The sequence below is a fragment of the Carica papaya genome, chromosome 2 (assembly GCF_054855325.1).
Source record: "Carica papaya isolate Zhongbai chromosome 2, ASM5485532v1, whole genome shotgun sequence".
Lineage (NCBI taxonomy): Eukaryota > Viridiplantae > Streptophyta > Magnoliopsida > Brassicales > Caricaceae > Carica > Carica papaya.
In genome coordinates this window covers 11,519,730-11,536,312 of record NC_142310.1, presented here as the reverse complement: position 1 = coordinate 11,536,312, position 16,583 = coordinate 11,519,730, and the positions used below count along the sequence as shown (strand labels likewise).

General features: G+C 39.7%; 1 long non-coding RNA gene across 1 annotated transcript; it reads right to left on the bottom strand.

Annotated features, from left to right (window-relative positions):
* Nucleotides 1-13,652: 13,652 nt before the first annotated feature.
* On the bottom strand, nt 13,653-15,637 carry LOC148268759 (uncharacterized). The gene is made up of 3 exons (XR_015816716.1): nt 14,748-15,637; nt 14,607-14,673; nt 13,653-14,490 (listed from the first exon to the last, which is right to left on the bottom strand). It is a non-coding gene; the product is annotated as an uncharacterized LOC148268759 (long non-coding RNA).
* Nucleotides 15,638-16,583: the final 946 nt, after the last annotated feature.

Genomic DNA, 16,583 nt, shown 5'->3' with positions numbered 1-16,583 from the left:
ATTATGGTTGAATTGAGAAACTAGAAGTTAAAAAAAATCGAAAAACTGTTTGATTAAGTGAATTGATGAAACAACAGCCTTACTGGATATTTTGGGAAATGGTGGACGGACCAGGTATATAGGGAACCCTACCGTGAATGTTGCATCATACCGGACGACGTATCGAAGTTTGGTAATTTGGTGCTCATACCGGATGGGGTATGGGGACGATCCGTTTCATCCTCATACCGGACAGAGTATCGAGATTTAGTAATATAGCGCTCATACCAGACGGGCATGTGGATGACCCATTAATTGGAAATGTTAAAGGAAAGGGTTCACGCGTTGTGGGGACATCCCTATGGACCCCCATGAATACTAGTAGGCTGATAAAAGAGAAAATTGTTGTTCCAATTGATTGCATATGAAATTATGATATGTGTTATATTATTGACTCTATAGGTTGTTTTTTTTTTTAAATTCCGCTACGGTAAGTAGGCGGTAAATGGTTTTATTTATAATAAACGATTTTACATAATTAAGAGATTGATTAGTTGTTTTTATAATTTCTACCAACCTTCATTTATGTGTCAGTGAGTAGCGTGATATTCTTACTGAGCTAGTGTAACTCATTCTTTCATTAACCATTTCAGATCAAGATGACCAGGATCCAGAGCCCGATCCACAAGAGGATTACAAGTAGGACGTTCAGTTATTTACTTTAATTTATTTTCTTGGTTATTAATTATTTTTTTAGAATGGTTATTCTCATAAACTCTATTTGGTACTTTTAGTTATTGTATAAGGAATGTAAACCCTAACTATTTATTTCGCTTCCACACTAAATTTATAATTTATTTCCTTTAGAATTTCCAGGGTCATTACAAAATGATTATTTGATCGTACTTCTACATTTATTTCTGTTGCCAATAAACAGAAATAATGTTAAATACTAAATAGACACTTTTAATCAAAAACAAAAATAATTTTTAGTTTTTAATAAAAATAAAATTTAAGGCTGAGCGTTTTGGAAAAAAGTCATCGTCTTGGCAAGAGCCCCATTATGACTCAAGTCCCCTTGGCAAGAGCCCCCATTATGCCTTGAGTCGATAACACTTATTTTTCATGGGTGGTTGCATATTCTTTCTAGCATTTTTTTTCCAATGCTAAATAAACTTTATCTCCATTTTTTCACCAAATTAAATGTGTTTCAATTGTTATTAAAAAATGTATGCAAAAGTTCCTCTATAAACCTCATTTGAAAACGAGTTGGAGATACTTTATGAGTTTATAAACTTATCCCTATTTGAGTTTTGAAACTTAATATTTTCATCATAGATTGGCAAGAAGGTGATTATAGCTTTCTAATATTCCATAACATTCTTTTACTCGTTGTTCCTCTTAAAATTTTTTAGATATAAACTTCATTCTTAATTTATATATCTTAAGTTACAAGAATTTAAAAATATAAACATAAATTACATAATTATAGATAAATGTGCTTAAAGAAGAATATATTTTAATAGGTAGTATAACTATTAATTAATATTAATTACAGATACTTGTATTAGTTGATAATATAATAAACGCAAAATTTCTCAATTTTTAACTATATTAGTATGTTTATAGTAATTTAGATCGATTGCGTGGTAATGCTTTAATTTAAATTATTGTATATAAATTTAAATTATAATGTAGTGTCTTTAGATATATATTATATTTATAAAAATTTATTCATTTAAAATATAATGACAAAATTCAAAACATAACATACAATATATTTTCTATAAAAATAATTTCTCCACATTGCAACTATATATAATTTTTGTGAAATAAAACTTCAAATTAAGGATTCAGAAAATTATATATAACATGTACAAATTAAGGACAAAACCAACATAATTGAGAAAAATAAAATGTTATAATTAGAATAAGAAATAAATAAGGTAGAGGATGAGATTATGCTATTCCAATATTGGATTAGTCTATTCCAAGACGAGATTAAGCTGTGACGTCTCATCCTCGTTTCCAGCATACAAGGCACTAATCAATCGTATCACAACATAAATACCAAAAATTTTATCAGATGTAGTGGACCTACATGCGATAAACATACCTTAAAATGAAATCAGAAGAGAAATCACATTACATGAGACAAGTAAGATTACCGAAAATAAAAAAACTAAACTTACTAACTTACCTATCAAACCACTATAAGCTAAAAGCTAAGGAGCTCTCCTCACATCCTTGCCAGTGGCTGACCCTGTTAGGGTGCCCTAACCTGAAAAGAAGACATGGATTGGGGTGAATTCTAGTCAGCTAAGAAAGAATAACAATATTAAACTAATACTGATAATGTAACACCCAACATTTAATTATTTTTATTTTTATTTGATTATTATTATTTTTATATAAATATAATTATTATTTATATAATTTTAATTTAATTTAATTTATTTTATTTTGATTTAATAATAATAATAATAATAATAATAAAAAGGATAAAAAAATTAGTTAAGGATTTAATTAAAAATAATTTTGGAAAAAAATGAGTGAAAATTTGGGTTCTGGGGATATTTTTAAAAGAAAAATCGAAAACCGATTGTCAAAATGAAATTTAAAAAAGTTACGCCACTTCAGCTGCCCGGTCAGCAGCCCCAACCAACCAGGACGAGCTAAGTGGCAAAGGCTGATGCGGGAGGCCACGTGGGCGATCCGCGTGCGCGCGATCGAACGGCTAAGATCCATTCCCGCGCGCACGGATGACCTAGATAAAAAACGCGCACGGACAGCCCAGATTGCATCGTGCACGGACGATCCAAATTGAATCGCGCACGGACGACCCATATTGAATCGCGATGAACGGTCTAAATTCACTCCCTATTTAATCGCGAAAGGACGATCTATATTAAAAGTGATGGATAGCCCATATCAAAAGCGAATGGGTATAAATAACCCCATCCACACCCAAACCCTAACCCTTGCCGCTAGAGCCCATCGCCGGAGAAGACAGCCCAGTCGTCGGGGAGCCGACTGTTGCCATCCACCGCCGCACCGGAGCAATTTTTGACTGCCAAACGAGGTAAAAATTTCTCCTCTTGTATGAAATTCAATTTTAAACCCACTCATGGCCAAATCGGAGTGAAAGAACTGACCAATTGGTTGGAAAATGCCGCCGTGAGGTGTTTCAAAAAATGCCTCCATGAGGCCCTTCCCGATTCCCGTTCGATGTGATTTTTTCACTGTTGTGACCACTGTTTCCTTCTCTACAGATTGACCGGAGCAAAACGTCCAACCGCAACGTGAACGGGAGGAGACGCCGCACAGGAGAGCCCCACCACCGGTGAGTTTTGATTTTTTATATTTTTTCGGTCCACCGAGAGCTCTAAGTGTGTTTTCTCGCAGGAATAGGTGCAATTTTGGTTGAATTCAGCCAAAAATAACCAACCCGATGCGGATCACCGCTTCGGGCGGCGGCACTGTCGCTAGAGCACGGCGGAGCCGCTGTGCCAGATTTCCAAAATTGGCCAAGTGGGCACTAGGATTGATTTTTGGATTTATTTGGGACACTTATAGGTACCGTAAGTGCGTTTCAGTTCCCGAAGAAAAATTCAAGGAACCCAAGGACCGCCCGTAGGCGCAGAAACATATAATTTTTAGCGTTGAATCAAGTAAGGACCCCTCACCCTATTTTCTATCATGGAATTAAAGTTCAAATAAATAATAATACGGTCCTTTGTACAAATTAAATAGATGTACTTGATTAATTACGGATTGTTAATGGAGCCTAAATCGGACATTGTTTTCTATTGATTTATTTTACAATCTAAAAACATGATGATATCTGGTTTATATATTGTATGGTTTAAATGCATGTATTACTGTCTTACTTGACTACTGTTTGATTTTGGGAATCTAAGATATAATTGCATTGTTGGGTGCATGTTACTTATTTATGTATTTATATTTGATTTGGTGACGGAGACCAAGGACAAACAAGAATGGGATGTGATCTGATAAATGGATAAGATTACAGCCTCACTAGATATCCTGGGAGATGGTGGACGGACTGGGTTCATAAGAAACCCTACGGTGAAGTTGTCTCATACCGGACGGGGTATGGAGACTTTGTCATTTAGCGCTCATACTGGACGGGGTATGGGGACGACCCAGTTCACCCTCATACTGGATGGGGTATTGAGGTTTAATGTCTTGGCACTCATACCGGACGGGGTATGGGGACGACCCTGGAATTAAGATTGTTAAGGAAAATGGTTCACGTGTAGCGGGGACACCCCTATGGATCCCCATGAATACTAGTAGGCTGGTGAAACGAGAAACGGTGATGATTAGTTGCTGTTAATGAATACGAATTTATAATATGTTCTATGTTATAGATTATGCATGAAATTATGATCTGTATGATATTATTGCTTTTATAATTTATTTCCATAAATTTTCCAATGGTAAAAAAAAGGGTAAATGGTTTTATTTTAAATAAATGAATTGGTTTAAATCTACTGCTCCATTGGTTGTTTTGATTTTCTACCAACCTTTACTTCTGTGACGGTGATACACTGTGATATTCTTACTGGACTAATATCGCTCATTCCTTATTTAACCATTTCAGATTAGAAGGACCTGGTTCCCGAGCCCGATCCACAAGAAGACTGCGAGTAGATGCTAGATGCTTTATAGTTTCCTTTATTTTTCTCATTTCACGTATTTCTTTTAGAAAACTTATTTCGTGATGTTTGTTTAATACTTTTAAATTATTGTGTAAAGGATGTTAACCTTAACCTTTTATTTCGCTTCCGTACTCAAATTATTATATGTATTTTCTTTTGAATTTTTGGGGCCGTTACAGTTGGTATCAGAGCCGCGTTCCTCGGACACGTCCCTTACACAATAATACTTAGAGAAACACCAAACAATGAATTATCACTCAACTCTTCCTTGTGAAATGCAGGTACAGCGTGATGAGAAGAGGAAGACCTCCACTAAACCGAGCAGCCTGGGATGGTTCGCTCAAGGAAGATGTGGACAGGATATTTAAGATGTTAGAGAGACTCATTGCAGCCCAGCAGGGCCGAGAGAAGAGGAGGGAGCTACCTGACCCTCCCTCGCTGCCACAGGTTGAGCCACCACTATAGCGAGAGGATCCTGAGCCACCACTATAGTGAGAGGATCCTGAGCCACCCCAGTACGACCCTGCTCCTCCACAGTACCACCCAGCACCGCCACAGTACAATCCAGTGCCCCCACTGTATCAACGAGTACCACCACAGAGCCCTCAAGTCTACCATCAGCCTAGCCCAGTCCCTTTTCCACAGGACCTAGTTCCTCCCACTGTTGACCCAGACTACATAGAGAGGTACAAGAGACTAAACTCATCCACTTTTGCAGGGAGATCCTCTTTTGAAGATGCTGAGTACTGGTTGGCAGAGACAGAGAAGGCCTTCAAGACCTTGGGAGTGACTTCTGAGCAGAAGGTCACCCTTGCTACCTACATGCTAGTGGGAGAAGCAGACCGCTGGTGGGAACTCAAGCAGACCCCCGTTCTAGTTACTTGGGAACAGTTCCTATTAGCCTTTCATGCAAAGTACCTCCCAGAGCATCTCCGACATCTGAAGGAGATGGAATTCGTCCACTTGGTCTAGGAAAACATGACTGTGTCATAATATGCTCATAAGTTCCTGAAGTTGGGCCGATACTCCCCTGAGACGCTGTTGGATGAGGGCAGGAAAGCTAGGAGATTCCAGTGGAGCTTCCACCCAGAGATCAGGCAGCATTTGTTCGTGCTGGAGCTCAAGACCTATTCGGCCGTTCTGGACAAGGCAGAGCTGGTAGAGAGGAGCTTCCACACCCTCCTCCAAGCAGCAAGAAACCTCATACCCTCAACTCTACTCCAGAGACCAGCACCTACTGTGTCTGTCCAATAGAACAAAAGGCCCAGGTCGGTGATCCGGGCCCACCCTCAAGCTCCAGTGGTAGGACGTGGCAAGATCTGTCAGCATTGCGGCAGGGATCACGAGGACCGACCCTGCTACTGCCTCAACAACACCTGTCACATATGTGGTAGTGCCCAACATTATGCGAGAGAGTGCCCAAGGAACCAGAATCAGGGCAGACCTCCTATTCAGGGCAAAGCTTACAACCTCACGCAACAGGATGCCGAAGCCGACCCGGACGTGGTGTAGAGTATGTACACTATCTGTAACCATCTTGCTCATGTTTGATTGACACGGGTGCATCGCATTCATTTGTTTCACCTGTTTTTGCATCAAAATTTAATGTATTATCTGATATACTTGATTCAATATTATTTATGTCTACTACTGAGAGTATAACACTATTGGAAGAAGTTGTCTACAGGGCTTGTGCCATAGAAATATCAAATAAGAAACTGAGTGTAGACCTAATAGAATTAGACACAGGAGATTTTGATGTAATTTTAGGGATGAATTGGCTAGCGGCGTATCATGCCACCGTAGATTGTTTTAGCAAGAATGTTGTATTCAATCCTCCTAATTATGAGCCATTTACAAATTAATAAAATTATTTAGTACTTATTCCTTGATGGCAAGTTTTCTTATTCGTCGAATACCTTAACCTTGTTGTTTTCTCTAACTAGGCAAACTCAAAAAAGAGAATTATATTCAAGAGATTCGGGTAGTCCGAGACTTTCCAGATGTATTTCCTGATGAACTACCCAGACTGCCAGTGGACAGTGAAGTTGAGTTCACCATAGATCTACAGCCAGGTACCCAGTCTATTTCGGTTGCTCTTTACCCCATGAGCCGCGTTGAGATGGAGGAGTTGAGGAAACAGATTACTGAATTGCAGGACAGTGGTTTTATCAGACATAGTGTGTCCCCTTGGGGTGCCAGAGTCACTTTTGCTTGAAAGGAAGATGGAACATTGAGACTATGTATTGATTACAGAGGATTGAACAGGGTCACAATCAAGAACAAGTATCTCCTTCCTAGGATTGATGACCTCTTCGATCAGTTGCAAGGTACGCAGGTTTTCTCCAAAATAGACCTGCGATCAGGTTACCATCAGGTGAGAATAAGGACAGAAGACATCCCCAAGATGGCTTTTCAAACCAGGTACGGACATTATGAGTTCCTGATCATGCCATTTGGGCTAACCAATGCCCCAGCCATCTTCATGGATCTGATAAACAGGGTCTTCAGAAAATTCTTAGATCAATTTATTATCGTGTTTATCGATGACATCCTGATCTATTCAAAAAGCAAAGAGGAACATGCTCACCATCTAGCTTAGGTTTTGCAGGTTCTCAGAAGAAAGAAGTTGTATGCAAAGTTGAGTAAGTGTGGATTTTGGCTTGAGCATACCACCTTCCTAGGACACATCATATCAAAGGATGGAGTATTAGTGAATCTTGAAAAGGTTGAAGCGGTGCTCGGCTGGGAGAAATTGACATCAGTTAAAGAAATCCGTAGCTTTCTGGGAATAGCGGGCTATTACCACAGGTTTGTTGAAGGATTTTTTAGTCTAGCTACTCCCCTAACCCGACTCACAAAGAAGAATGTCAAGTTTGAGTGGAATGAGAACTGTGAAAGAAGTTTTTCAGAGCTAAAAAAGTGGCTTACTACTACACTTGTGCTGGCCTTACTGAGTGGATCGGAGTGATATACAGTTTACAGTGATGCCTCCTATCTAGGCCTAGGTTATGTTCTAATACAGCATGGGAAGGTCATAGCCTATAGGTCCATATAGTTAAAGAGTCATGAGAAAAATTATCCCACCTATGACTTAGAGCTTGCCGCAATCATACACGCCTTGAAGACTTGGCGCCATTATTTATATGGAGAGATCTTTCAGATCTATATCAATCACAAGAGTTTGAAACACATATTCACTCAAAAGGATCTCAACACGCATCAGAGAAGGTGGATAGAACTTCTTAAGGACTATAATTGTGACATCTTGTACTATTCGAGTAAGGTAAGTGGTAGCCGATGCACTCAGCAGAAAAAGTGCAGGTATATTAGCTCATTTGATGGTTTTAGAATGCAGGTAAATTAGGGGCACACAACAGGTTCGACTTCAGGACTTGAGGAGAGTCACATGTTTGGGTCATCTGACCGTCCAACCTGAGTTAGTCTAGAAAATAAAGAAAACTCACTCAGCTTATCCCGCCCTAGTAGCCCTCAAGAACGATGCAGAACAGGGAATTAGCTTAGAATTCTGAGTCTCTGCTGATGGGTTACTCCGATTCCAGAACAAGGTGTGTGTTCCAGGTGACAGTGAGTTAAATAGAGACATCATGACAGAGGCTCATACCTCAAAGTTTGCCATGCATCCCAGAAGCACTAAAATATACCAAAGTATGCGACCCTGGTTTTAGTGGAACGGGATGAAAAGAGACATAGCTGACTTTGTATCTAAATGCTTAGTATGTCAGCAGGTCAAGGTAGAGCATCAGCGCCCAAGCGGGTTACTTCAGCCATTACCGATCCTAGAGTGGAAGTGGGAACATATCACCATGGACTTCGTGACAAGATTACCTAAGGCACGCTCAGGACATTATGCCATCTGGGAAATTGTTGATCGGTTTACCAAGTTTTCTCACTTCTTAGCCATTAGGATGACCGATCCCTTAGACAAGTTAGTAAGAATGTATATCTAGGAAATAGTCAGATTGCATGGAGTCCCAGTGGCAGTGGTGTCCGACAGGGACCTCAGGTTCACTTCTCAATTTTAGAGTAGCATTCAGCAAGCCATGGGAATGAAGCTGTCCCTCAGTACTGCCTTCCACCCTCAGACTGATGGACAGTTAGAAAGGACAATCTGTATACTTGAGGATATGCTCCGAACTTGTGTTCTTGACTCTGGGGGCCATTGGGACGACCATCTACCCCTGATAGAGTTTGCCTATAATAACAGCTACTAAGCAAGTATTAGCATGGCTCCATATGAGGCATTATATGGGTGCCCATGCAGATTGTCGATTTGTTAGGAAGAAGTGGGCGATAAAAAAATGTTCGGCCCGGAGCTGGTAGAGGAGACTACATCCAAAATAGTTAAGATCAAGAAGAACATTCAGACGACTCAGAGCAGACAGAAGAGTTATTCGAACACTCGGATGAGAGATTTAGCGTTGAGGAAGGCGACAGAGTGTTCTTTAAGATTACTCCTTTCAAGGGAACCAGTAGGTTCGACAAGAGGAAAAAACTGAACCTCCAATTTATTGAACCATTTGAAGTCTTAGATATGATTGGTACCGCTGCCTACAGACTAGCACTGTCTCTAGAACTTTCCAAGGTCCACAATGTGTCTCATATTCCATGCTACGCAAGTACAACCCGGGCCCCTCTCATGTCTTGGCCCACGAACCTCTTCCACTCCAGAAGGATTTATCCTATAAGGAAGTACCAGTCGGCATTGCGGATTGAAAGAGCAAATTACTCCGCAACCGGGAGATATCCTTTGTGAAGGTCATATGGCAGAACCACACACCAAGAGATGCCACATGGGAGCTAGAATCATACTTTAGAGCCCAGTACCCCCAGCTGTTCGACCGAAAGTAATAGACAAATTTGAGGGACCAAATTTCTTTTAAGGGGGGGAGGGGAGAGTTGTAACACCCAACATTTAATTATTTTTATTTTTATTTGATTATTATTTTTTATATAAATATAATTATTATTTATATGATTTTAATTTAATTTATTTTATTTTAATAAATAATAATAATAATAATAATAAAAAGGGTAAAAAAATTAGTTAGGGATTTAATTGAAAATAATTTTAGAGAAAATAGGTGAAAATTTGAGTTTTGGGGGTATTTTTAAAAGAAAAATCAGAAACTGGGGATCAAAATGCAATTTAAAAAAGTTACACCACGTCAGTTGCCCAGTCAGCAGCCCCGACCAACCAGGACGCGCCAGGTGGCAGAGGCGCTGACGCGGGAGGCCACGCAGGGGGAGCCACGTGGGCGATCCGTGTGCGCGCGATCAAACGGCTAAGATTCATTTCCGCGCGCACGGACAGCCCAGATCAAAAACACGCATGGATGGCCTAGATTGCATCGCACACGGATGGCCCAGATTGAATCGCGTAGGGACGGTCCAGATTGAATCGCGCATGGACGGTCTAGATTCACTCCCTATTTAATCGTGATCGGACGGTCCAGATTAAAAGCGATGGACGGCCCAAATCAAAAGTAGATGGGTATAAATAACTCCATCCACACTTAAACCCTAACCCTATCCGCCAGAGCCCCTCACTGGAGAAGAAAGCCCAGCCACCGGGGAGCCAACCGCCGCCCGCCGCCGCCGCACCGGAGCAATTTTCAACCCCCAAACAAGGTAAAAATTTCTCCTCTTGCATGAAATTCAATTTTAAACCCATCCATAGCCAAATTGGAGTGAAAGAACAGGCCAATTGGTTGAAAAACACCATCGAAGCTTAGCGCCGCTGCCGCGGGTGTTTCAGAAAACGCCTCCGATGAAGCCCTTTCCGATTCCCGTTCGATGTAATTTTTTCACCGTTGTGACCATTGTTTCCTTCACTACAGGTTGACCAGAGTAAAACATCTAACCGCAACGTGAACCGGAGAGGCCGCCGCACCGTAGAGCCCCACCGCAGGTGAGTTTTGATTTTCTATATTTTTTCGGTCCACCGAGTGCCCTAAGTATGTTTTCTCACAGGAACCGGTGCAATTTTGGCTGAATTCGATTGAAAACATCCAATCCGAGGCGGATCGCCGCCGTGGATGGCGGCGCTATCGCCGGAGCACGGTAGAGTCGCCGTGTCGGATTTCTGAAATTGGCCGAGTGGGCCCTGGGACTGATTTTTGGATTTATTTGGGACACTTGTAGGTACCATAAACGCGTTTCAATTCCCGAAGAAAAATTCAAGGAACCCAAGGATCACCCATATGCACAGTAACCATCTAGTTTTCGGCGTCAAATCAAGTAAGGACCCCTCACCCTATTTCATATCATGGAATTAAAGTTCAAGTAAATAATAATATAGTCCTTTGTACAAATTAAATAGATGTAGTTAATTAATTACAGATGACTAATGAAGCCCAAATCGGACATTATTTTCTGTTGATTTCTGTTAATTTATTTTACAGTCTAAAAGCATGATGGTATCTGGTTTATATATTGTATGGTTTACATGCATGTATTACTGTCTTACTTGACTACTGTTTGATTTTGAAAATCTAAGATATGATTGCGTTGTTGGGTGCATGTTACTTGTTTATGTATTTATGTTTGATTTGGTGACGAAGACCAAGGACAAACAGGAATGGAATGTGATCTAATAAATGGATAAGATGACAGTCTCACAATATCCTGGGAGATGGTGGATGGACCAGGTTCATAGGGAACCCTATCGTGAACGTTGTCTCATACCGGATGGGGTATGGAGACTTGGTCATTTGGTGCTCATACCGGACGGGGTATGGGGACGGCCCGCTTCACCCTCATACCGAACGGGGTATTGAGGTTTAATGTCTTAGCGCTCATACCAGACGGGGTATGGGGACGACTCTGGAATTAAGATTTTTAAGAAAATGATTCACGTGTAGCGGGGACACCCCTATAGATCCCCATAGATACTAGTAGGCAGGTGAAACGAGAAACGGTGATGATTAGTTATTGTTAATGAATACGAATTTATGATATGCCATATGTTACTGATAATGCATGAAATTGTGATCTGTATGATATTATTGCTTTTATAATTTGTTTCCATAAATTTCCTTATGGTAAGAAAAAGGGTAAATTGTTTTATTTTAAATAAATGAATTGGTTTAAATCTACTTCTCCATTAGTTGTTTTAATTTTCTATCAACCTTTACTTCTGTGACGGTGATATAGTGTGATGTCCTTACTGGGTTAGTGTAATTCATTCCTTATTTAACCATTTTAGATCAGGAGAATATGGTTCCCAAGCCCGATCCACAAGAAGACTGCGAGTAGATGGTAGATGCTTTATAGTTTCCTTTATTTTTCTCATTTTTGGTTTTTTTTTAGAGAACTTATTCTGTGATGTTTGTTTATTATTTTTAAGTTATTGAATAAAGGATGTTAACATTAACCTTTTATTTCGCTTCCGCACTCAAATTATTATATGTATTTCCTTTTGAATTTCCGGGACCATTACAGATAACATTTTAAAAACCTTATAATGCATTTAATGAAAAACATTTATAGTAAACTTGAAAATACAATAAGTTTTAAAACCAATAAGTTCTTCTACTTTTTTCTTCTTAGCCAATACCATTTCTTCTTCTTCTTCTCAAACTATGAAGCCATAATGCCACAAATCATGAAAATCGCACACAACTCAGTAAGAATAGCAACATTAAATTAATACTCATAACGTTTTGAAAACCTTATAATGCATTCAGTGAAAAACATTTATAATAAACTTGAAAATACAACCAATTTTAAAACCAATAAATTCTTCTACTTCTCAAAGTATGAAGCCATAATGCCACAAATCATGAAAATCACACACAAGCATTTGAATCCACTTATAAATTCTCGACACACACACTCTCCACCTTGTTATTAAGACTCAATTTACAATTTTAAAGATTACAAACTTATTATCTTACAGTTAGTTAAAGTGATTACACACCTACGCAGACAGCCATTAACCCTATTTCCAAGGAGGGCAACAAACGATACCACTATATAAGAAATAGGTAAAGTGCATTACATTTGTCGATATCGATCATATACATCATAAAATAAATAAATATAAAATAATCATGCATCACTCCAATCCACATACACTAGATCACTCGAGTCATCATAGTGCCAATTGTCCCGAACAGAACTGGCAACAACTATCCCATACAACTTCATTCCTCCGAGTGGGTGCCAACTATCCCGGACACTAATGGTCACGTCTATCCCAAATAAAAACGTCCCAACCAATGGAATTATACTCCCAAGACATAGCATAATAGCTCCGACAAGTTACTACAACTGCTACTACCCTCAAAGAAAAACTATGGAACCAGATTTTGACTCGACTTTATTATTATGTTTTCATTCATTTAATTTCTTTCTTAATTCTAAGTGTTCCCAAAAACTAAGCAATTATTCTAAAGTCCTTTTTTCCTTTTTATCTATTATTTATTTCATCTTCATGCAAACATACAATATTACTTTATTCTCTTTTTCTCTTCATTAACCATTTTTCCATTCTTCTATTTACCACTCACACAAAACATACAACATTTAGTTAGTCTCTTAAAGCATATTCAACCCATTATTCTATTTGTTTCTATAATTTCACAACCATATTACATTTTTATTTGCCCAATTAATTTTTCTCATTATTTTAACCTAACTATTTCACCTATGTTTTTCTAATTTTTCTTAATTTCCTTTTATTACCCATTTTTACTCTTAGTTGTATCTAACCTATTTATTTTCAATCCCTCATTATTTTGATTCCATATTACATTATTAATTTCTTCTTTAATTACTAAATTATTTTACCCAATTTGATCGCTTGTTCTAAATTCTTTTATTTCCCTATTATTTTCTTTTATATTTCTACTTTACTTTTATCTAATTCATCCTCAAATTCTTTCTTCCATTTTACTCTTTTTTTTTTCTCTCTTTAAAACTCAAATGGCTGGGAACCAACCCGCGAATGTAGAATTTCCCTTTCAAACCTGCGGGTAAGGAAAATTTCCCCTAACTCTGCCCAAAGCTAAAAGCCTAATCGCGTGTCAATCCTGCACAAGTCCTTGACATATATACGCCTGTCGGCTTGCGTAGCCCACAAGTTACTTTACAGCAGCATGCCCTCAGGGCATAAGCCTTGGGCACAGTTTGGTGCCAAGGCGGGTGCTCCATGCGCGCGCTACGCACATGGCACGCACAGTGCCCGTGACAGGAACCTCGGCACAATAGGGGTGCCTGGTAGTGTCATTTCCTTGCGCACAACGTGCTGTGCGTATACAGCGTGCCAGGGACTTGTCCTGACACTTTTGGGTGTCTAGACAATGTCCCACATGCGCACCCACGCATGACAGACCGTGTCTGCATGCTTTCCTGGCACTTTCGTGCCTGCACTCGTCGTGGACAGAGGACATGGCCTCTTCTGACGTTCCTCACCATTTTTTCTTTATTTTTGCTTCTGCAACTTACCCATAGTCATTCAATAACATTAGAAAACAATAACAAACACAATCCACTACAGAAAAACACTTGAAACACCAATTAAATCCATAAAAAAGCATGAACACGCCCACTCTTATACATTCATTTAAAACAACACCCTTTGATGATTTTTCACAAAATTTACCTTCTAAATGCTTCTAGAAAACCACTTACTTGTATCCAGTAAACTACCACTATTCTTACCTCGATGGAGACCAATTTTAAAGCCAAACGCACGAGCCATTTGTCCTCAAACATTAAGGAATTTTTTTGCAACACGCCTTGACAATGTCTGCAGAGTTGAGTGAATATGATTCCGCAGCGTTCTGGAGAGAATCCGCTGCATACAACAGTTGGGTCAGGTTTCTAACACTTAACTATATCCCTAAACACTTACTAATTAAAAGAAAACCGAAGGAAAAGCGCAGGAAAGACAAGAAAAGCCCAGCTACCTACAGCAAGCGTTCGGGTTGACATAGCAGGAGAACGCTTTTGTTTGAAGCTTGCTGCATGATTCGGAAGCCTAATTCAGTCAAAGAGGGATTATTAGAAGCAAGAAGAAGAAGAGAAGAAACATCAAAAGATAAATAATCTCACCCCAAGCTCGAAAGATATCGAATTCCTTCCCCAAACCACAAGAACACCTGCTGTAGTGCATCTGCAGCAGCACTTGCAGAATACGGACCTGTTTGTTGGAAGCCCATGAGCTACAGAAGTGTTTCCACTTCTGGGGTTCCACTAAATCGAACTAAAGGATCCTAATAAGTTTTAGATAGGTTAGGACCTTCTAGAATCACGAAATAGAAGCTAAAGGAAGAAAGAAAACTCAGATTACTTGTAGCAGTACACGGTGACTGATGTGTGAAGAACTCAAGCTTCTGTTTGAAGCTTGGAACACATTGCACTCTAGAATTCTGGGAGAGGAAGGTAAATTACTTAACTAGGAATGGAATTCAAATAAAAACAGAGGAGAAAGGCTCACCTCACGTGGAGAAGAAGCCACACACGCTTCTGCAATGTGCACCGCACACACTCACTGCTGCAATCTAATTTTCTCTCTCGAAAACCCAATTGTTGCTCTCAATTCTCTCTCTGTTATCTCTAGATGAACAAATGAAGAAGACAAAAGGAAATGAAGACCTTTTGGACGAGTTTGAGCTTCAAGGATGACCATTGGATGCCCTTGAAGGAGAAGAGTGGCCGACAGCATACCGAAGGAAAGCTATGGTCTTGACAGTTAGAAAGAAATCACCTGCAACAACCCACTTGGATGTCCACTCACAAAGGAAGTGGAAAGCTGTTAGGTCGGGAGTCCCTAAAGTTGACATGCTCTTGGTTAGTCTTGCCCAAGGGTTAGGCTAGAGCAAAGTGCATCTACAGATAGATTTGCTGCTTTGCCCACATATCCGCGGGTGTGGAAAATGATTCCCTTCCCTTGGCTAAAACAAAGCACAACGGGTACAGGTTGAAGGGAACATTTTCCGGCCGGTGAGGGCAACTGGGAACGGGCTGAAGGCATAATGCATGTTGAAGATAGGAAAAATTGGCAACAGCCGTTCTTGGAAGACAAGTGTGCAAACTTGTCCAGCTCAGCGGGAAGTTCCAGTCAGCGTGCCAACTCGTCACACAGACCACCGACAAATACGCATGGCCGACCACTGGAATGCAATCGTCCTCCACTTAAGAGACAAATCGTCCCTCACTGAAAACCGTTAAAGCTGCATGTACGTCCTGCTCTATGCGCATTGTTTTTGGTTTTCTGTTGTCTCTTGTGTTGCTTTTGTTTTCTGTCTGTCAAGAGCCAAAGAGCTCTATAAATGTATTCTTCCCTTAACTAAGATGATATGAATGAATATTACATTTTGTTGTGAATTGTCTAGCTCCCATGCACAACTCCAAACAATTAGCTTTCTTAACTTGGTATCAAAGCTCAGGCATAATGGCAGGAGAGAACAGCAAATTCTCCACCTTCAACCCAACACCTCAAAGATTTTAAACTCTATCTAGCAACTCAATGAGCTCTGTGTGTACTTTAAAACTCAATAACGACAACTATCTCCTCTGAAAAAACTTGGTTCTCCCGATCATAAGAGGAAACAAACTTGAAGGTTACCTCACTGGCGCCAAATCGAGCCCACCTGAGTACACAGAAAGAACCATAGAAGGAAGTGCTGAAGTCGAAATCGTAGTAAATCTGGAATTCGAAAACTGGTTTGCACAAGATCAAATGCTGTTGGGTTGGCTTTACAGCTCCATTGAAACCAACATAGCCTCTCAACTAATGGGGTATTCAACATCAAAACTCCTCTGGGAAGGAATCTATGATCTTTTCGCAGTTAAAACACGAGCAAACATAATTTACTACAAAAGTGAATTTGTTAAAATGCAAAAGGGCAACCTGAAGATGGAAGAATATCTCAAATCATCAAAGAA